This window comes from Lissotriton vulgaris, chromosome 7 (assembly GCF_964263255.1).
Source record: "Lissotriton vulgaris chromosome 7, aLisVul1.2, whole genome shotgun sequence".
In the NCBI taxonomy this organism is placed as follows: Eukaryota; Metazoa; Chordata; class Amphibia; order Caudata; family Salamandridae; genus Lissotriton; species Lissotriton vulgaris.
The window spans coordinates 298,383,899-298,406,082 of NC_141695.1; positions in this window are offsets into that span (position 1 = coordinate 298,383,899).

Below are 22,184 nucleotides of genomic sequence, written 5' to 3' on the forward strand. Positions count from 1 at the left end.
TAAATAAAAAACATACAACAAAAAATGTTATAAAGTCAAAAATGTATAAAAAATAAATATGTTTTACAAAGTAAAAATATGATAGTCCTTCTTTCGATATTATGTGCCTTTATGAAAACAATATTTTAACCGACTATATTTTTTTGTCGATATTATGGCGGAACTCTGTGTCATTTCCTCCACAAAGTCCACTCCACAGAACAAACATTTACTTCTGACTCAATCTTAGAGCTGCAGCTCTGATGTCTCCTGACTTCTGACTCAATCTTAGAGCTGCAGCTCTGATGTCTCCTGGGACATGTCACTCCAGCATCTCCTATGAATGCCAACAACTATAACGTAATTAACTGGTGACTTGCAACCCATCAGACCTTAGCCAACCCTTTCAATATTTGCTTCACCCATATTTGCTTCACCCATTCTTGACCCAACACAAATCTGGTGATCGGTCTAGTATAAGTACCAATATATTTTATCCTTTAGATCCACACCATTAATAAAAACTTGGGTGTAGACCTAATTTTTAATTTTTATTTTTATTTTTTCTTTTGGGGTCCCTATAATCGTAATTCTCACCTCAATTTATCTCTGGACACTGCAAATCGAAACCAGGGGAGCCTCTGGATGAGACAGGCACCTAGCACGTCTTATGGTATTCAATGATAACTGCCACAACTACAATGTAGGGGCGGATGAAAGATATATACCGCTATTCCAACCAAAACATTGTGTTTTTGAGAATACCATAAATCTATCCAAAAGTTGTGATTTGTTACAAGTGTCCATTCTACACCTGATAACCTTCATACTTACCCAGGGGAAGAAAGTGGACACTTATTCCTCCTCCCTACTTTGATTACTTATTATAAAATGTAAACATACTGGTGATCAGTCTCTCTCACAAGTTTATCTGCAAGCAAACCGTCTGTAGTAATGTAGCAGGGAGATGAGAAGCCAGGCTTTCAGTAGTCTGCATTGGCTGGACACATGGCCAGCACGCTTGATTGTCTTTCTGATACTATTTTAGAAGATTCATAATTGTCTCTTTCAAAGATGACTAGAGGAACGAGAGGCATTTTGAGTATACCTGTCTCCATACTGCACCTACAGAGTTTCTTAGATTGATTTCTGTGAAAATGTTCTCTCTTCATACCAGATTTGTACCACTCGCCTTCTGGGCACACTGATGTGAAACCTTACTCTTCCCTTCCCTGTTTCCATATTTCTAATAACTTTATGGTGGCCAATTACCCAAGGACACTGATGCAGCCCTGAGGTAAGAGACAGAATCTTGTGCTCTCCATGAAATGAAGCCTGTTTTCTTGGCCCTCTGGGTTCCCCCAGGTATAAATACCCCTTTGCTATCTCTTCAACTCATCCTAATTTTACTGTTCTGTGTAAATAGATGTAACAAAAGGTAGGGATGCGCGGTTGCCACATTCTTGGCCTTGGCATGACTTCCTCAACTTTTCATGCCATCCAGAAAGAATAAATCATTCCTCATTGTCAAGGATTGGACTCAATATGAAGAAACATTAGGCATGAGCTAGAGTCTATTGGGACTCTGAGTCTGCCCTTTCTTTTCCTTCACTTCACTTCACACTCGCCTTACGCACACACACATGTATGCACCACCCATACTCATGGAATAGCAATACGAATTTTAAAGGTTTAAAACCACTAATGAGCATAAGATGACATTAAATTACATCACACACCTTCTGGCCTGATGATGACTATGAAGGCTACGCGATTTGGATCAGAGCAAAGAAACATGACGGTTTTAAAGCAGCCGGTATTATACGAACTGAAGTGCCATGAGTGAGTGTCATTGTGCCCTTTGGCCAGTTTTTACCTACTTCCCAAATCACTTAATCAGCAGACACACCAGTATGATGTAGTGATGTCAGTAACTCTAGCAGAAGCCGCTACACAGCTTTAAGATATCTGGTGATCCTACCCTTCTTTATTTTATTTTATTTTAGTGCTTTATAGAGCGCGAACTTGACCCATGAGGGCATCAGAGCACTTTACAAGGTTTACAAAAAATAAATTTACAGAAGTGAACCAAAAGGCTTAGAAATACAGCAGTATACAAAACGATTGGAGAGGGCCAGGGGTGATGGACACATAGGGGAAAGAGGGACTCATGTGTGTAGCTACAATTACAGTTAATCAGTATAAAGTCCGACAGTTTCTTGGTGAAGTGAGTAGGTGATCTGAGGACCAGGTGATAGTCTTAGATTAGTCAGGCTCTCGGTGGTGGTTGAGGGCAGAGATTTGGTAAGGAATTTTCCCTGAGGAAAGTTTTGGCCACCTTTTTCAAGCGTGCTAGAGAAGGTATTCTTCTGATGGCGGGTGGGAGAGAGTTCCAAATTCTTGGATCGGCCCCAGGGAAAGCCTGACTGTAAGTTTTTATTTTTCAAAAACGGGCAGGCTGGAGCAAGAGGTCTCTGGTGGAACGGGAGTTCCTGCTTCCTCCCGAGACCACTAGTTTCTGTGCAAGATAAGCAGGGAAGTTTGCATATAGAGCTTTGTGTGCAATGCAAGCCAGTTTCAGCTATATTCTGGCCACTAACAGGAGCCAGTTCAAAGCTTTCAGATGTGGAGATATGTGATTGAATTTCCTAGTTTCTGTAAGTAGTCTGGTGGCCGCGTTGAGGCAGGCTTTTAAAGGTGCCAGGGAGATGTTGGGTAAACCCGAGAAGGCGGAGTAGTCATATTCCAGCCTAGAGATGACTAGTGCTTGGACTGCCATTTTTAGGTCGGGAGTATCGATGAAGGGTTTCAGCTTCCTGAGGTAGCTCAGGTGGAACCTGGCTGATTTCGCCATTGAGTTAATGTGGTGCCGCATGTTCAGGTTGCAGTCGAGGATTATTCCCAGAGATTTGGCAAAGTCACGATGGTCGGTGGGCAATTTAAGGCTGTAATGGCCTTGATCCACATCTGAATCTCCGGGTTGGCTTTTGTTGGGGAGATTAGGAGAAATTCAGTTTTCTTTGCGTTGAGTTTGAGTTGGTTAGAGACGAGCCATTGGACGGTCAGTTTCAGGGCCTCATTCAGGGAGAGGACATCCTCGAGCAATGAGATTTTAATGTATATTTGTGAGTCGCCTGCATACATATCATAGGATATGTTAGCAGTGGGAGGTATTTCGGTAAGCGGCTTTAAAGTAGAGATTAAAGAGGGTGGGGGACAGGGTTGATCCTTGAGGGACTCCAACCATGACCTGGGAGGGAGCTGATAGGTTGCCGTTAATTAGGAATCTCTGTGATCGGTTGTGGAGGACGGATCTGAACCATTCTAAAACTGAGCCATCCAAGCCCATCCTGAGTTTGAGGCGTTCAAGTAGTTTTTCATGGTTCACTGTGTCGAAGCCGAAAATTAATCTAGGAGGATTAGAAGGCAAGTTTTGCCTTGGTCTAGGGCTTGGAGGGCGTCGTCCACGATGTGGAGCATGGCAGTTTCAGTGTTGTGCCCCGATCTGAATCCGGATTGGAAGTCATCGAGTAGGTGGAAGTTGTTGATATGTTGACTTAGTTGCTGTTGATCACACTTCTCTAACACTTTGGCTAACAGAGGGATCTTGGAGATAGGTCTGAAGTTGTCAGGGGCGGCTGGATTCAGCGATGTTTTTTTTTTTAAATGGGGAGAACTTGGCCGGCTTTCAGGGAGTCAGGAATCGATCCCTATTGAAGAGAGGCATTGATTATCGCAGTCCAGCTAGGAAAAATGGATTATGTGGCAGCAGCAAGGCAGTTGGAAGGTAGGGGGTCATTAAAGTGATTATTCGGGTTTAAGGCAGAGAGAATTTTAGAGACAGAGTCATCGTCATAGTACTTGAAGTCAGACCAGCGTGCTTAATTTTTAGGTGAGGCCAGTATGGGTGGTGCAGACAGAGGGGGCAGGACAGGAAGAAATTGAGACTATGTAGCGGCACTGAGTTCCTTTCCTAAGGCTGTGATTTTATCCGCAAAGAACAATGAGAACTCCTCAGATGATATTAAAGACTTAGGACTTTCTTTAGATGTTTAGTGAGCTTTTTTGATTGGTGTTTGACCATTTCAAAGAGCTTGCAGGGTCTATTCTTGGCATTCCCCGGTTCCAATCTGAAGTATTATTTTTTTGAATTGAGGATGTTCTTGTTGTAGGCGTTTCTCGCCTGACGGAGAAGTTTTAGATGTGCAGCAGAGGGGCACTATCTCCAAATTCTTTCTGATTGCTGGATGGATCTCCTCTCCATGTTGAGGGATCCAGTGAACCAGGGGTTTCTAACTTTGATTTGTGTTCATTTTTACTTTTAGTGGGGCAAGGTCATCCAGAATGTTTGATATGGTCGCTGAATAATGATCATTGAGGTCACTGATCGTAGTTATATGCGAGGGAGGGGAGGTCAGATTTACAACGAGCCTCCAATTTCCTATGGTCAAGGTTCTTGGTGTCTCTGATCCAGCGTTTGGGAATCACCGGTTGCGGTGCCTTTGTCTTGTGGGTCCCGGGTAAAAGGAAGGCAATGGCGTGGTGGTCAGACCAGTCACATAGGTCTATGGAGATGAGCTTGACTAAAGATGGCTTAGAGATAATCCAGTCCAGGGTGGCCCCTTTTGAGTGAATTGGCAGTGAGCAGGCTTGGGTCAGGGCTTGATCAGTTAGGAGGTCTTTGATGGCGTTGACGTGAGGATCCTTGGGATCGTTCCAGTGCAGGTTGAAATCACCCAGAAAAATCTCTTTAGCGTTGGAGGAAATCTTAGTTGTGATGATTTGATTTCACTTTAGATTTATAAAGCACAACGAATGCCCGGAGGCGTCTTAGTGCTGAAGGACTGAGAGGGTCGTGCAAGGGTGGGATGAGCAGCGGTAGAATTAGAGATCTGCTAGGAAGAGCCATGATTTTAATGATCTCCTAAATGATTTAAGATTTGGGCTGTTTTTAATTGTTAGTGGTAGAAGATTCCAAAATGTTGCAGATCTTAGCAGCAAGCTCCTTCCTCCCCAGCGTGCCTGCTTGAACCTGGGTACTCGCAGCAAATTTAGTTGTGCAGATCTAAGGTTCCTAAACGGCACATAATACTTTATCCTTGAAGTCGAGTAAGAAGGGATCCTTCCTTGGAGCGCCTTAAACGTGATGCACAGTGCCTTAAAGATTATTCTTTTCCGAACCGGCAGCCAGTGCAGAGCTACTAGCTGCTGGGATACTTGTTCGTGTTTGGGAATGTCCAAGATCAGCCTTGCTGCTGCGTTCTGCAGACGTTGGAGCTTTTTTCAGACATTGTGTTCGGATCCCCACGTAAAGTGCATTTCCATATTCTAGCCTGGAAATGGCGAGGGCAGTCACCAAAGTTTTTAAGGCCTCAGGGGGAATGAAGGAACAAATCTTTCTGATAATTTTTAAGATGGCCCAGAAACTGGCGGTAAGACAGTTGATCTGGCTGTCGAAAGTTAGCCGACAATCAAAAATCACCCCTAGATTTTTTGCCTTAGAAACAGGCGTTGAGCCCTCACCCAGCTCTGTGGGCCACCATCTTGGTCTTGGACCGGAGGCTTGGCTCCCAACAACAGTTCTTGCCACCGTTTATTTTTAAACAGTTGGATTGCATCCAGGTGTTAACATGGGACATGTAGTTGTTAAAACGGTCAGCAATCTCATCCTCATTGTTGGTTATTGATATGACCACTTGCGTATCGTCTGCATAGAAAATTACAGAAAACCCGAACTGTCTGATCAATGCGGCCAGAGGGGCCACATAACCATTAAAAAGTGTAGGGCTCAAGGACGAGCCCTGCAACACTCCAGATTGAAAGTTTCAGAGCTGTTTCCGCCTAATTTAACTCAGAAGGATCTCTCCGAGAGATATGATGTCAATAAAGTTGTGGCAGATTCTTGAACGCCCAGCTCAGACAGTCTAGCAATTAATAATTTGTGATTGACGATATCAAAGGCCGCTGATAGATCTTATCACATCAAGGCGGCCTTCCCGCCTTTATCCAAGGATTCCTGAGCTCCTCACTGGCAGTGATTAAGACAGTTTCTGTTCCGTGGCCCTCTCTGAAACTTAGTTGTGATGATTTCCAAGAGGTGATCAGTGAAATAGTTGTTTAAGCCTGGAGGGTGATAAAAGATGTTGTTAAAAGATGGTGATAAAAGATAAGATCAGCAATATCGGCGGCATGCTTAACTGCCAATCAGCAGTTGATTAAGAGACCAGAAAGGGGGGTCGGGGGAGTGTCAGGTATCTGGGCGGACAGGAGTATAGGAGCAAGGTTGCTTTTAACCACGCTTCTGTTACGGTGGGTAGCTGCTCTGTTGGGGTTAATGGTGACCCTGCCGATAGCATGTTCGGGACTCGCATCAAGTGGACAAGGGGGGACTTGGACAGAGTTGCGGTCTTGGAGGACGGCTAGGATTTCATTTTCCTTGAGGTCTAGTGGAATAGAGGTGGCAGCGGTAGGGTTGTAAGAGAGGGCGAGAGCTCGGGATTCCTCCTCTGAAAGGTGTCTCAAGGGTAGCAGTAGTAGGTGCTTGGGAGACTCTGTGACATCGGGGGTGGATTTCAATGGGGGTTTCAGGTTAAAAAGGGAGAGTTCTGCAAGGTGAAGGAGGTTCATTAGGTCCAACATGGAGATATGGATGCTCTGAGTTAGTTTGGCTGCTCTGGAGTGCAGTGTTTCGAGATCAATGTAAGAGGGAGGTGCTAGAGAGCAAGGGGGCAGAGGTTCAGGAGCAGTATCAGCAGCATGCATAGGTGGAAGGGGAGAAAGGTTGGCACAAGCTGAATCAGGGGTCTTTGGAGGCGTACCAATCTCGCTGTTCGGGTGGATGTAAATGTATTGTAAATGTAAATGTATTGGCATTTATATAGCGCACTACTTACCCGTAGGGTCCCAAGGCGCTTCGACCGCTGCGAAACCCTTCCTGGCTTCCCTGAGAGATGGTCCCTTAATGGGTATCTCCAGGGTGAGACCAGGCATCCCCGGCGGTCTGGTGGGGCCGTTAGTGAAGATGAGGCAAGCTAATGCCCAGAGTTGCCGAGTTTGATCGCTGATCAGAGTGGGCACCGAGGCGAGAGAATTATCGAGTCCGCTGACCCTGGTCCAGAAACCTGCCACGCCGGGAATCGAACCCTGGTCCCAGGCCGTCCTCTGCTCTCGGGTCTGCCGCCTCTAACCAGTGAGCCACACTACTTCACGTATGGATGGCTTGCGGGGAGGTGGTCAGAGGTCTCAGGGCGACTCTGTTGGAGGTTAGGGCGATCAGCGTTGAGAACCCTTAAGGGGCTAGCTCAATCTGAATCAGGAGACTTTGGGAACGTACCAGTCTCCTGGACAGTGTGAGGAGCTAAGTGGGGGGAGATCAAAGGTGTAGTAGAGATTCTGTAGTCTGGGTCAGGAGACATACTGGGGAGAATAGGATTAGCTGTGTTGGAAGCCCTTGGAGGGGGGTATGTGGGTGGCTAGGCACGCTAGGCTGGCCGTACGGTTGGTCATAGGTGCAGGTGTTATTTACCCTGTCAGAGTCATGCACACGGTTTCTGAGAAGGGGGAAAAGGTCTGCAAATTTATTGAGGCTTGGACCAGAATGATGCCGTTTTTGTAGAGGGTGATGGTGAGGTCAGCACCCATGGTTGAGAAGGGCACTTTTGTGAGCTTGGTGCCATAAGGAATGTTCCTGGTTGAGCGGACATTAAGAAGCTTGCGCAAAGGTTTCGCGCCAAGAGGCAGTTCTTCTGAAGTAGAAGATAAGGTCATTAATGACTATGCCGATGTCCGCGCTGTAGCACAGGTCAGATATTAGAGTCTCAGGGTGGCTTTTTAGGGTGGCGTGCTTGAATGATTTGGCCGCGGTTTTGGAGAGGTTGGGGTGGTAGACCAGGGTGTAAGAGTTTTCCCTAGTTATGGTCAGGCCAGAACCTAACATGTTGGCTAGGGTAGGGCACTATAAGATTAAAAGGGGACAACTAGGCAGCCGAGGGGATGAGTCTCCAGGTACCAAGGCGTGATTAAACTAAAGTGACTGAAACTGGTCTCTCTAGAGTATTATTCAACAGTCACAAAGGCGGGGCAGCAACTCGGGCACGCTTTCCTTTGTAAGCTCCTGGGTTAGGGCCCGATTCCGCTAGGAAAGCCTTCTGTGCGTCACAGATCAGAAGGGTTTTCTTTTTTGATCAAATGTATTTTATTGAGTTCCACAAAGCAATACCATACAGTAGTTGAACAAAATGAGCAAAGCTACAATGCATGTACCCAGGGCATTACACATTTCATCCATCTATCCGTCTAATGGGGGTAACCAGGTGTCCGTGCAGGCTCGTATGGTGGTAGTCAAACCCAGCAATGTCTGCAAGAACTCTTATCCACCAACCTCCCCGAAATCCCTACCCGCCCCAACCATCCCCAACTGTTTCCAACCTTCGACCCTCACCAACCCTCCCCCACCCTCCCCACTCGGTGTGTTCCTAACAGAGCCTAGTGGTAACTGTACGGGTTCAGGCTAAACCTTGTCTTCCGCTCTGGTCGTCTCGTCGCGGAATTCCTCCGCCAGCTTCTGAACCCTGAGACATTTCGGGCAGGTGAGCTCCGTGAATTCTTGGGAAAGCAGGGAGATGAGTGGTTGCCATATTTCTCTAAACGTGTCTGATGTCTGCGTGAGCGAGGCTTGTATCCTTTCCATCCCCATGATATACCATAACCTGTGTAGCCACCCCGTGTGTGTGGGTTTTCTCGAGGTGCCCCACAGTGACAGGATGTGTTGGGTTGCTGCCCCCAGCGCCAATCCCATCTGCCTCCCCCGTATTGATTTAAGTGGGAACATATGTCTGTTGGGGAGCCCCAGGATCGCATAAGCCAGGAAACGGGGAATGTCGGTCTCGAATTGGGTGTCCATGTCCTTAAGCACTACCTCCCAGTATTCCTGAACCTCGATACACTCCCAGAGTATGTGTAGCATGGTCCCTGTGAGTCCACACCCTCTCCAGCATTTGGGGGTCTTTGCTCGGGTTCCCCTGGTGTAGGCGTTCCAGAGTCAGATGCCAATAATAGGCGACTTTCACTGCTGCCTCCTTGCTAGCCGTATTTCTAGCTGTGTGGTGAGCCCGATAGTATATGTCCTGCCATTCTTTGTCAGAGAGAGCTCGCCCCAGTTCCCTCTCCCAGCGTTTCTGCCCGGCGGATCTCTCTGTAGGAGGTGGCGGGGAGAGCATTAGATATAGTTCTGTGATGGACCGTAGGTCCGATGTTTTAGTCATGATCCATCTCTCGTATGGGGTGAGAGGGCGACTGGTTAGAGGCGCCACGTCAGTGTGTGTCAGCCAGTGCCTAATTTGGAAGTACTGGTAGCGGTGCGGCTTATCGATTGTGTAATCCGCTGTCACTATGTCCCACGTCAAAAAGCCTTCTGTATCAAATAAGTGACCCGCGGAGCGGCACTCAGATTGTCGCCACTGGGGGAACGAGCCCAGCGGCATGCCCTGGGGGAACGCCGGGTTGTCCAACAGAGGTATCATAGGGGAAGGAAAGGTCGTTAGGCCCTTCGGGACCCCGGTTGCATCCCACACTTGTAAAAGAGTCCTGGTGATAGGGGATTTCTTAAGGTATGCTGGTCTGTCAGGACATGCCAAAAAGGGGACTTTCCAGAGGGGTAGGCCCGCCATGGCTCTGTCCTGAAATAACCAGTGCTTTTTGGAAGTAGGCCTGGACCACTCTAGGAGGTATCTGAGCTGTGCTGCCTGAAAGTAGCGCCGTAGGTCCGGAACGCCTAAGCCCCCTTCAGCTGTCACCCGTGTGACCAGGTCACACCGCAGCCTGGGCCTCTTGCTAGCCCACACATAGTGGTTCAGAGTGTCTTGCAATTTCTTTAGCATCCCTACTGGGGGGGTGACCGGGATAGTCTGGAATAGGTAAAGGATCTTAGGTAGTAGGGACATTTGCGGTCATCCTCTCGGACCTCGCCACCGTCGTCCCCACGTATAATGGGGATCTTGGAGCGGACAGTTTTAGCCTTAAGTTTCCTGGCTAGTAGGCGACCAGTCTTGTCCCCCCCTACATAGTACGTGTGGCGAATGCGGAGTGCTGCATATTCCGCCCTGTCCAGGTCCAAGCTCGCCAGTTGAGCCCTGACCGCTTTCAGTTTGCCCCAGATCCGGGGGGCGCCCGTCCGACAGTGAACCCTCTCCAGCTCCAGCACCTGTTCCTCTAGTTCCCGCCTCCGTTCCTTACGCTCCTTATTATCCGCTGCCGCAATCGCCATGATGTCGCCCCTAAGAACCGCCTTGAGCGCCCCCCACAGCATCGATTGGGCCACCTCCGAAGTGTCGTTTTGTTCCAAGTAGTTAGTGATACTTTGGGACAGCTGCTGTACCACCCCTTTGCGAGCGAGCAGGCTTTCTCTGAGTCGCCACTTGCCCCTGTGCGGAGGTGTGCGCGGAACTGTCAATTGAAGGATCACCGCTTCTTGGTCCGATAATGCCGCTGGTGTAATGTCTATGTCCTGAATCATGGGGGGTTAAGTCTATAGGGCCCAGAAAGTGGTCTATCCTGGCGTATGTGCGGTGCACAGGTGAATAAAAAGTGTATCCTGGGGCGGTGTGGTGTATTTCCCGCCAAGTGTCAATCAGCCCCCTGTCCTTCAACCACTGCCTCCCCGCCGCGGAAAGCGCCCCGTGTCCCCAAACCTCTTCCCGGACCTATCCATCTCGTTGTCCATGACCAGATTTATGTCTCCCCCTACCAAAACATGCCTCAGGTCTCCCGACAGTGCCTCGGACAGCGCCCCTCTAAGGAAGGCCTCCTGTCTGGTGTTGGGTGCGTAGATAGAACCGAGTGTGAAGGAAAAGGTGCCTGTATGAATGGTATGCGCTAAGAGTCTGCCCTTGATTTCGGCCACCTTACTCCCCACCCACCCTTTAAAATGCCTGGCTACCAGTATGGCCACTACCGCTTTTTTCTTAGTAGTCGTGGAGTAAAATTGATGAGGGAAGGCTCTGGCTTTCATGCGGTGCCAATCCTTCGCTAACAAGTGTGTCTCTTTGTTATCCTCCAAGTCCTCGGAATCAGCGGGATGATGAAATAAAGGCCACCTCCTGATCTAACCGAACCCAGAAAGCTGTAACAGCCTGGGTCGAGGAAGGATCAAGTGAGGGCAGAAGGGAAGGAAGAAGAAGGGGAAGGAAGGGGACAGCAGGGAGGGAGATCTGAAACGACAAAAGAACAATAATGATCGTACCTCTCTTTAAAGTAAATGATGGACACAAGCAAATACTCGAAACAACTATACCCTATACCTTTAACGTAAATAAGAGTAGGCCCTGAAGATACTTCTCTTCCCCTACTATCAGGTCCTAGATATTTGTATGAAGCATGTATGATCTCCACCTGAAATACACAATCAGCCGTGACCTTAGCAAGGATAGACCACTTTCCTGTCACTAATGTAATACTATTCAATAGTACATACCATGAGTAATCTGATGGATAGCTGAGAACACGTTTCACCATACCATATCAAGGACCAAGTTATAAATAAGTGAACCAAACAATAAAGTAAAGATTTGGGTTACGTCACCCCTTATAAATGTAAGTACAGTACCTGGTCTAAGAACAAACAGGTCTGGAAAAGGCAGGAAGGTCTGCCCACAAGGTGTAGGAATAAACAACAGAGCTCCTCCGCACGATCCTGAGAAAGAAGGCTCAGCCAACGGAGAGCACTGGGATCTGACGAACAAGCAACACTTGTTACTGGTAAGGAATTCTTAGCGTCCACCGCACGAGCCGGTGAAAGAAGGCCCAGCCAACGGGGACGCTATATAACGAAACAAGAAAGTTAACTCAGGGCGTTCTCCGCACGAGCCGGGGAAAGAAGGCTCAGCCAACGGAAAACACCTTTAACGAGAAACACGCCGTACCTTGGCGTGAAGCAAAACGGAAAGCTTGGAACAAGGAAAACAAATGCTTTCCCCGCACAAGCCAATGCAAAAAGGCTCAGCCAACGGGGAAACAATCGAAAACTAAGGAAGGATAGCAAGGAGAGGCTCAAGGCAATGAGTCGTTCAGGAACTCCGATGACGCACAAACACTCCAACACCGGGTCAGGTACAAGAATATCCAACGCTTTGCATCAGCCGATTCCACCTTTTATACTCCTCGCATAACACCAAGGATTCTGGGACATGTAGTCTTGATAGCATGAAATGTAAATGGAGGCGCTTTCCGACTCCTGACACTCTTGCAACAGACAAATTTCCGCCCCAGAATGCTCGAGGAATGAGAGAACCGCCCTCCTTTTGATTGGATTATTAAGTCCCTTCACATTAAGGGAGAGGATACGAATGCTGTCAGCGGCCATGAGAGTGTGTTTGTTCTGCCTGCGCTGGACCTAGCCCCGAGCCACCCCTCCCTTGGTTGCCTGTCGTCAGTTCGATTCAAACACACCGAGTTCCCAGACCCAACCCCTCCCGCCCTCCCCCTCCACCCTGAACCCCAACCTGCAAACCCCAACAAGTGAACATAGTCCAGGGCCTATCCAGCAACAGTCCAGGCCCTTGGTGTAGTCTCTGGGAGCGGGAAAACGTGGCAATGGCAAACCTGGAGCCCCCCATCCCGCCCCCCCCATGGCATGTGCTAAGTGATGGTCTACCCCTGCGCTCATGTCTCTTCAAGGACCTGCCGTGGTGTCAGTGGAAACTTTCTGAATCGCTGCTGCATGTTCGTTCGCTACCGTCTCCGGGTCCGGCCTGAAACCCCTTCTTGGGTGTGCGACGGCTTCTCATCGTCTGCCAGCCGTCTGCTTGTGAGCGCGGGGAGCTTGATTGGGAAGGCCTTAAGTCGGAGTTGTCCTCTGATCCTCCCTCCTCCATGGGAAGGCCCAGGACGGCGCATGTGTCTCTCAGGGACCTGAGTTGATGGAGCTTTCCGTTCCACTTAAAGACCAGTCTAAAGGGGTGACCCCACGAATAAGGGACCCCCTTATCTCGTAGGAAGGTAGTCGCCACCTTGAACGCCCGCCGCTTCTGTAGAGTGATTGTGGATAAGTCCTGAAAGAGTTCGACAGTGTGCTCCCTGAAGCGGATAGGTTGCTTCTGGCGCGCCACCTTCAGGATGCGTTCTTTGAGGGGATAATCTGGCAAGAAGGCCAGGATATCCGGAGGGGGGCAGGTGCCCTGCGCGCCAGGCCCACCCTGTGGGTCCTGTCGATTCTGATCTCAAAGTCCTCGTTTTCGCCTAGGACGTCTCGGAACAGATCCTGCAAATATGCGGTGATGTCTCTCCCTTCCGACTTAAGTGGCACGTTCAGTACCCTGATGTTGTTTCTCCTAGAACGGTTCTCCAGGTCCTTAGCGTGAGCCTGGAGGTCGGTCTGTTGATCGTGCAGCCGGAGGATTTCTTGCTGCAACTGTTCCACTTCTGCACTTCGAGCTTGATCCGAGGCCTCCACAGCTGCCACTCTCTCACCTATGTCGTCTACATCGCGGCGGAGCTCTTTATAGTCCCCCGCCATGTCCTGCCTGAGGGTTTGGATGTCTTCTTTGAGAGATGAGAACAATGCTTCCATGAATGATTTCGTGGCTGGGGCGTCCCCTTCATCACGCTCCCTTTCCTTGGGCTGGTTCGCCGGCAGAGGCTTGTCCGGGATTTGTCCCCCTTAGGAGCCCCTTTTGCCAGCATGTCGGGGATGGTACGCCCTCCCCTGCGGTTAGTAGAGGACATGCCCCTCCTGGCCCTCGGGGCACCCCCGCTGCGTTTGTGTCCTCCGCCGGTCCCCTCGGCGCGTTTAAGCTGGCCCCTCACCTCCGTCCTGCTTTGCCCCGCAGCCCGAGCTATTTAGAGCTTCCTCATCATGTTCCTGGCTGGTACCACTCGCTCCACCTAGGCCTGCTGCAGCACCGTTGCTGGCCCCCCGTGAGTCTCTGGTTCTGCCACCACTGCCCTCGGCGTGTCTGCTTACTTGGGCCCTGCAGTGTGAGACCTCACCGGGGAGGGAGGAGCACCCCCGCCGTGTATGTGTCCTTCGCTGGTACCCTCGATGAGTCCAAAACCGGCCTCACGTAGCCGTCCTGTGCTGCCCCACTGCACGAGCCTTATAGCCGCTACACGCGTGTCCCTCGCCGGTACCACTTGCTTCTTGGAAACCCACTGCAGCCCTGACACTGGCCACCTGTGGGTCTCCGGTGCTCTCACCGCTGTCCCTTGGGTGTCCACCTACGTGGGTCCGCAGCTGGAGACTTCACTGGGGTGGGAGGGGGCAGCGTGTCTTCACTAGGGAGATAGGGGCCCGCCACAGACTTCTGGGCCTCGCGGAATATGGCCGCCTCACGGCCTGGAAAGCGGCCTTCCTGGCTCTGGCCTCCTCGCGTTGCCTGTGCTCAGAGTCGGCCCTCCGCTCCCCCGCTCTGCGGAAGCAGTCTGTTGCAGCGCCGGGGGCTCGAGCACCTGCCCCCCGATGACCAGCGCTTCCCGCCTTTCCCGCCCCGCTCCTCACCTCCTTGCCGGGGACCGCCGACTCCAAGGAGAAGGCCCAAGCCAGGGCCTCCCGTAGTGCGTCAGGCCGCCTCCGCTCACAGCCTCGCCGGGCGTCTCCCTGGGCCAGCGCGGGTCTGCCGAAGCGGGTCAGCCGCTGCCGATGTTGCGCCTCTGGACGGCCCCAGCTGCAGTTGGGCGCTCGATGGTGCTCCGGTGGGCTCGCGATCCGTGCCCCTCGTTCGGCTTGTCTGCCGTTGCCGGCTCCCCCAAGTCCGGGGCGGCGGCGCGCTGATGTCGGAAGAGTTCGCTCCGGACCCAGGCGTCCCGGCCGCGGCCAGATGGTGCTGCCCGGGGTTCTCTCACTGTGGGATATTGTGTCCGCCGAAATTGGGGCGATTGCTGCTGCTTGGCTCTGGCAATGGGGGATTGGGACGAGGAGCTCCGTGAAGTTGCGTCCTCTCAGGCCGCCATCTTGGCCACGCCCCCCAGAAGGGTTTTCTGAGCAAAACATGCTACGGTAGCCCGAACGAACAAGTACGATGCAGATGTATGCTATGGACTCGGTTCGCCCGGACTCCCATTGAACTCTATGGGAGCCTTTGTACAGACGCGTACACAGGTTCTCAAAGCGAAAAGTGGTGAGTGTGGATAAGCATACACCCTGTGGCGGGCACCTCATGGTGTCCACCACACTGTGCATGCCTGGATCGGGGGGACCCATGGGCACACCCCTGTGACAGATTTAGAGGGCCCTGAGTGAACGGGGGCCTGCTAAGGCCCCCCCGAATTACGATTCTGACAGACGTTTTGTCTCGCTGAGACTGAGGCGAAGCGGCTGTCCGAATCGTGCATCACACTCGCTCGGTCAGAATTCGGCTCTATTGCGCGGCACTATTCAGATACGAACGAGTTGTACAGACAGGTTCGGGTCCTAAAAACTATTCGGTTGACGCATACGCAATCTTCGCATCGTACTTGGTCTTTTGGACCTGTGTACGATTCGATCAGAAACAAGGGCTTCGAATCGGATCTGGGAAAGCCAAATCTGATTGAGCGGCCTTCCGAAAGACATGGGAATCGGGCACTTAGTGTTTCAAAATTCATTAGGATGATTCAGTGAAGGTATGTGCAAAATTGCGTAATTTGCATGATTTTCATGAAAAGTACATTTATTATGTTTGTACTCGAAGCCCCAAATTTACTAATAGTGTTTTGCGCCAGGTATGTTTTACTTTTGTAACACAAACCCGAGGTGGGATTTAAAGTCTAACACAAATCAGGATTTACGTTGGATAGCTTCTCAAAGTAACAAAAAGTTGCACTATGTGCTGCTTTGCGTTACTTTGCGTCAAAGGGGTATACTATCGGTGGTACATGGGGGTTTCTCCTACTGTGCATGTGTGCTGAATTGTACTGCACACATACAAAGCAGGGAAAGTGTTAAAGGATAGTTTTTTTTTTGTACTGGAAGGGCTCTCCGACAGCACAAAAACTTTTCCTTACCGAACATACACATCCTTGCACTATTACACAAGAGTGAGTGCCTTGGACCATGGTAGCCTACAAGTGCAGGGAGAGAGGAAAACAGCGCCATATCTTTGCAGATATGGCACTGCTCTGCTGTCTTCTTTCAGACAGCGCTGCAACTAAATTGCTGTGCTGCACGGTGTTGATTTTTGGTACATCTGGTCCGAAGTATGCAGTGTATCGGCTTAATGTATGTCAGTCTTCTGCCTGACATTATGTACCCAAAAAATCCTCTTGTGTGAAAAAAGATCATCGAAAAGTGAGATTTACTTCTGATTACATTTGTGAAAATAGAATTGCACCCAGCTGTATGTGTACACAAAAAGCAATGGTCTATCTTCTCAGTTTGATACAGGCTCCCCAGACGGTCCTTTAATTACGTATCTTAGTAAAGCAAATACATCAACAAGAGACAAAACTTCAGGATTACTTGGAGCAATCAATTTAGTTCTGATTTTCCTAAGCTCGCACAGTGATAGTGAGTGAACTAGGCGTGCCATCATCAGTCCCAAGCTCTCGCCTCCTTTAGTTTTTATCTTGTCGCTGCGCGCTTAACTCTATGCATAAGTGGCTTTGCAGGTCCTAAATATGCAGACGCGAGCGCGTTCTCGAGCGTGCTACCTGCACGCACAGGCGCATTAGCGCAATTGGCTGCCGGTGTCTGGCTGCCAGGCAGGTGATGAATGAGGGCCCGGCTCTCAGCCCCTCCAAATCTATCAATTTTGGTCCAATTTGACGGGGTCCAGTGCCCACTTCTCACTGCTCCGGCGTATCTGCGCGAGCCAATTCAATTGGTCTCAGAGTCATTGGGCTGCATCAGGATTTACTGCCCCCAAGGTGACCCTAGGAGACGTAATGCGCCTTTAGTAAAATCATACCATTTAAGCTATAAAGAACTGTCTCTCTCAGACGCAGTCAGTGATTTCTCGAACTCGCGCTTCCCTCCGAAGGTCTTGTGTGGCGCCTACACCGAAAATAGGCTGAAGTAGCAGAGATGTGCACTGGAATAGAACAGCCCCGTTGAATACTGATGCGAACAAGGCCTCTCGCCGCCCCTCGGTGGCCTGTCAGCCCCTCACGCTTCTGTGTGCATGTGTGCCTGCGCGTGCACGTGTCCATGCCTACGCAGGCATGTGCACGAGGCCAGAGCGTGTTGACATTTTATTTCAGTCGGTTATCCCGGATAACATCTCATTAAACCCATGTATACCTTTTGCTGTGGGTTACATGATTTTAGAACCACTATACTGTATTGTAATTTAGTTTTTATACTGCTTAACTGCTATACACTTTGAAGAGTAGCATGCTACTCCGGAACCCAAGGTTAGTGGTGAATTCAGTGGCTTTTGCAAATTAGTCAGCTGCTTCCAAGTAACTAATTCCAAACAATTTACTAGATCAAATCAATAGGGAGGTAGTTGCGTGCCTGGCCTGCTCTAGTGTGGTGCAATAGGTTCCACTGCACTGGGTGCTGACATCAGGGGGCACTGTATTGTCAAATATATTATTAATATGAAAGCACCTGCTGCAGCGTTCCGTGCATCCTGCAGTTTTCAGATAATAATCAAAATGTCAAGATAACAGTGGTGATAACAGGATTGATTCCCTAAGGCAACGAAACATGTTGGCTAAAGACATAAGAACCAATTAAAGAACGCAAGAACAAAAGAATCTGTGGAAATTTGATAAACATTTATACTTATTGTATGATGATAGAAATAATTTGTACTGTTGACCTTGGTCAGATATTGGGGAGTAGGGTGGTCGCCCTGCCTCATAGCACCGCAGTGTACTACGGGATATATATATACAAATGTGTACAAGTCTTTAGAGTGCCATATCCCTTCATTTCATTTACACAAGAAATCAACTATAATCTTAAAGTAGCACAGTGAGCTATTAACTGTCATCTACGAGCTGCATGGAAACTGCAAGGCATAGGTTAGAGTATTATGATTTTTTCCCAGTCTTCCATTTTCCTAATGCTGCAATAAGGGTCCATTATGCTAGAAATCAATTGTCATTAGTAAAGACAACCCCAATCCATGGTGATATGAAATTCTGAATTTGTGCTGCTCTAGATCAAGCACTCTCAAACTACACTGCCTACTAGTATGGATAACATGTGACTCCTGCACCTTGTAGTCCTCTGTCTTCTGTCCCATTTCCTGTACACTACTTTACACATGTGTGATTCATTGTCTTTGTGTAATGAATCACACATGTGTGCTCTGAGCGGCGCTGTGAAACAAAAGCATGTGAGAGAATGGTTATGGAGACGTGAGGATCACTCCTAAAGGGTAATAGTGAGGGAATTCATGGAGAATGTGGTCATTAAGGGTGCCAACAAACATAGTTGCACTTGGCACCACCAGCACTAAATCCAGCACTGGGTAATTGTGATCATTTGGGGGTGTTTGGGGGTTTGTGGATTCGTGCAGGTGGTTGGTGTGTTGAATAGATAAGCAGATTACTTTAAGTTTTGTTAGCTTTCAGGGATATGATTTCAAAGAATGTGAGTCTGTGATCTATGAATTGATGGGTTGGTAATTTGCAGAGATAAAATGATAGAGAATAAGGTTGACAGATATGCAACTTAAAATAGGCTTTGCTCAGAGAGAAGAGGCATGTGACAAGTGAGCCATTCAGCAGAAATAAAGAAAAGTAAAACGGTCAGTAATTTAAGTAATTGGAAAGTGTTTATCCATGGTTTCCGGAGTATAGTGGGAGGTGGCTTTTTGTGATAGCATGCAAACTGAGAAATGAAAACTGCTGAAAGAAACATTATTTTCATGTGAGATAGTGTATTGCATTGTTCCATTCGTATAGCACCTTCTACCTCTATGTGGGCGCTGAGAACAAAGGGCCCCACACCCGTCTTAACATTGGTCAGTGCAGACAGGCAAAATGAGACAGAATTCAAGTTAGTTTCCTGGAATATATAGAAACAGTCCCGTGCAGACATACAGTATTATAGTACACAATGTAGAAGTGATTTGAAAGGAATTTGAACAATATTCAGCGTTGGTATCTTGGTTTCTTTAATCGGCCATAAAACAAAACAGCCAGCTGACACGTGTTTCGTCAGAGAAACAGTGGTCTCTGACTCTTCAGGACTGGGAATGGTACAAAAGATGACCTAGGAACAAGGTATATACTGACAATGTCTGGAAAACACAAATTCCCACATATGTGGAAAACGACATCACCCAAAACTCGTGGAAACCATCATAATAAGAAACCCACAACATTTGGTGTGGGGCGGACCCCTTGCTAAGCTCGCGCGGAATACAGTACTACACACATATGAGCACATTTTAAGTGCCTTATTATGGCCACATAACTCTACGGGAAAATTAAGGTCCATGGTTGAAGTGCAACCAAGAACACAAGTCCATTGCCCAATGGTGACACACAAATAAGAAAATACTTCCAAGTGTCTACTTCATACACAAATGTGGGAAGGGAATTAGTATCCCTGGAGGAACTGGAAAAGCCAGTCTAGGATTGTCAAGTACCTTAATGGTTGATTCCAAGGTCAGTAACCTTGGAATCAAGACAAGTATGCAAAGAAAGGGGGAGGAAAAAATGGGGTAGTCATTACGTGCTACATAGCCACAAGGGGAAACTAATGAAAAAAAGGGGAAAAGTGGGTAAAAAATAGGTAAAGCAATGGCGTAAAAAACTCACTCCTAGACCGGTGATAATTCCAACCTGTCATGATGGTGAGGAATCGTGGACTTGATTAAAAGGCATGCGAAATACCTGCGAATTGAGGCCACAGATGGCGTAAACTGTACAAAAAGGAAAAAGAGAGACTAAGTCAGTATGGAGCCACGAAGGCTAGAGAGCAGCTATCCAAAATGAAAGGATATAAGAGAAATGAGGTGAGGGATAGGAAATGGGATGCTCACCGTGATAACGGTGATAATTCCAAACCGGCATCCACTTTGATAGTTTCTAAGTGGAGCTAACAAACTGTACAAGTAACCTGTTGAGAAAGTACCAAAATTGCTGTAAGTCAAGGGGCTCCAGCACCACAACTGATTGCGTGCACACAAAGGTTAAGATGCACACCGGATAAACAGGAACCTCACCTAAAATGAATATATCAAAGCTTGTGCTGCCAGCACGGGCACACAATGGGACAAAAATCCTCCCAACTGCATCAATGCCCTAAGTAGTCAAACATACCCTGTGGCAGAAAGATGTACAAGGGTGCTACCGATAAGCACTTACGCATTAAAGTGCGCTTGCATCCGTGTACTTCTGGTCAAACACGTGTGCGTGTTTTTTGAAAATCTGTAGGTTAAGGCCAGGGGGAGAGAAAAACACAGAGTATAAAAAACGCCAAGGAAATGATGTATAGCGGTACCAAAGTAGAAAATGTATAATCGTGGGTATCAAACCGGCAAAAGGTGACTGAGAACTTACAAGATTCCGATGTAGTACTCACGTCCTGGAGGCTCCAACTCAATCTGGGAGTGAGTACGGAGCCACCCGGAAGTCAATTTACAGGACGCGCGTCTCCAAAAAAAGACTAGACCGAGTCTACTGCGATAGTCAAGACAGAAGTGAGGCAACAGAAGCCTGTGACCACGCCTCCGCTATGCGTCATTCACGTCCGATGCCCCAAAGTAAATAAACTGTCACAATTCTCAATAATACTCATAGAAATCCTCATCCTAGGAAATGCGTTACCCAAACGGGGTACTCCCGATTATTTGTAGCATAAGAAGCAAGGCGAGGTGCATCCATTGGGGCGTGGGGGTGTAGCCCCCCCGCCCGCAGCAGCTCCCTCGGCATCTTTGAACTTAAGTAAACTGAATCAGTTTACTTAAGTTTAAAGATGCCGAGGCCGGGAGAACTGACAATCATGTCATTCAACATGACGTCGGACCGCCCACCCCCTTCAGAGTCTGAAGGGGGTGGGCGGTCTGGCGTCATGTTGAAGGACATGATTGTCACCAGGGGCAGCAGGCAGCACCACAAATGCACATGAGTGGGGACGGAGGGCGAATTTTCACACCGTACCCACGCATGCACACTTGTCCTTGCGCTTTTTTGCGCATGCCCATTAGGAGCGCCCCTCGGCCTCCTAATGGGCATGCTGCGGGCGAAAATTAAGCGTGCCCTAAGCCAATCCTGGCGCTGCTGGCAGCGCCAGGATTGGCTGAGAGAGGCTGCCAGTCCTCCCCAGGGCCGTCGGTGAAGGCGCCAAGCCAGAGGAGCAGCAGAGGTAGTGCGGACCGGTCCGACTGTAAGGTAAGTTATTTTACTTTTATTTAATTCGCTGGCACCCCCCAGCGATTCCCCCCCCCCCATCAATCCTCCCATCCCCCCAGCAACCCCTCCTCACGAGCCGCGACTGGAGCCCCCATCTCTGCAGTAACTGGAAAAGGGCTGCGTCGTACCAGAAATCTATCTCCCCACTGTGGGCATCGCAATCATGATCCGGAATAATTCGCCACAGGATCTAAACTCGGTAGTTGTTTTGGGTTGATGACAATTTGATAGGAGCATTCTTATTCATTTATTTATGTGTCTGAAGTCCACAGAATTGCATGACGTGTTCAGTGTCGACACTGTGTTGGCACTGATTGCCCTAAACCTTAGCGAGACAAGATGCTAATCCTGTGTATGTATTTTGCACTGGGTGCCGCCAGGACTGCGTGAACAAAACAGTGTGATCCTGGGCAGATGCGCTCAGCGTAAAACCACTGCATGACCGCACTGTGCGATCCTGGGCAATTATCACATATCTGAGTACCTTCCTACAAATACTGAGATCAGGAGGCACAATGTACAAATCCTCCCGTGCATTGAATCTGGCCAACTAATATGTTTCTTCTTGCATGATAACAAAACCGGGTGTAACACAAGAATTCACTTTCCTCTCGCATCACAAAAGCGTTATCTCCAGAGCTGAGACAGTAATGTTTCTCCCTCCTCATTGACCAGTATCAGATAACGGCGCAGGAATCTTGCTTTAAGAACTGCGCCTGTTTTCTCAAGAGACGGGAAGGGGGGGGGGATGTGGGAGGGCTGTAGAGTGTTGCTGGCCGTTGCCTAATGTGCAACAGGAACATTTATTGGCTTATTTGACAAGTGAATACAGAAAACAAGCATTGGTATTGCCAATAGGTCTCGCAATAAGTCCCAAGTAGGCTGTGGGTACCTCTGGGAGCGGTCAGCAGTGGGGTGGG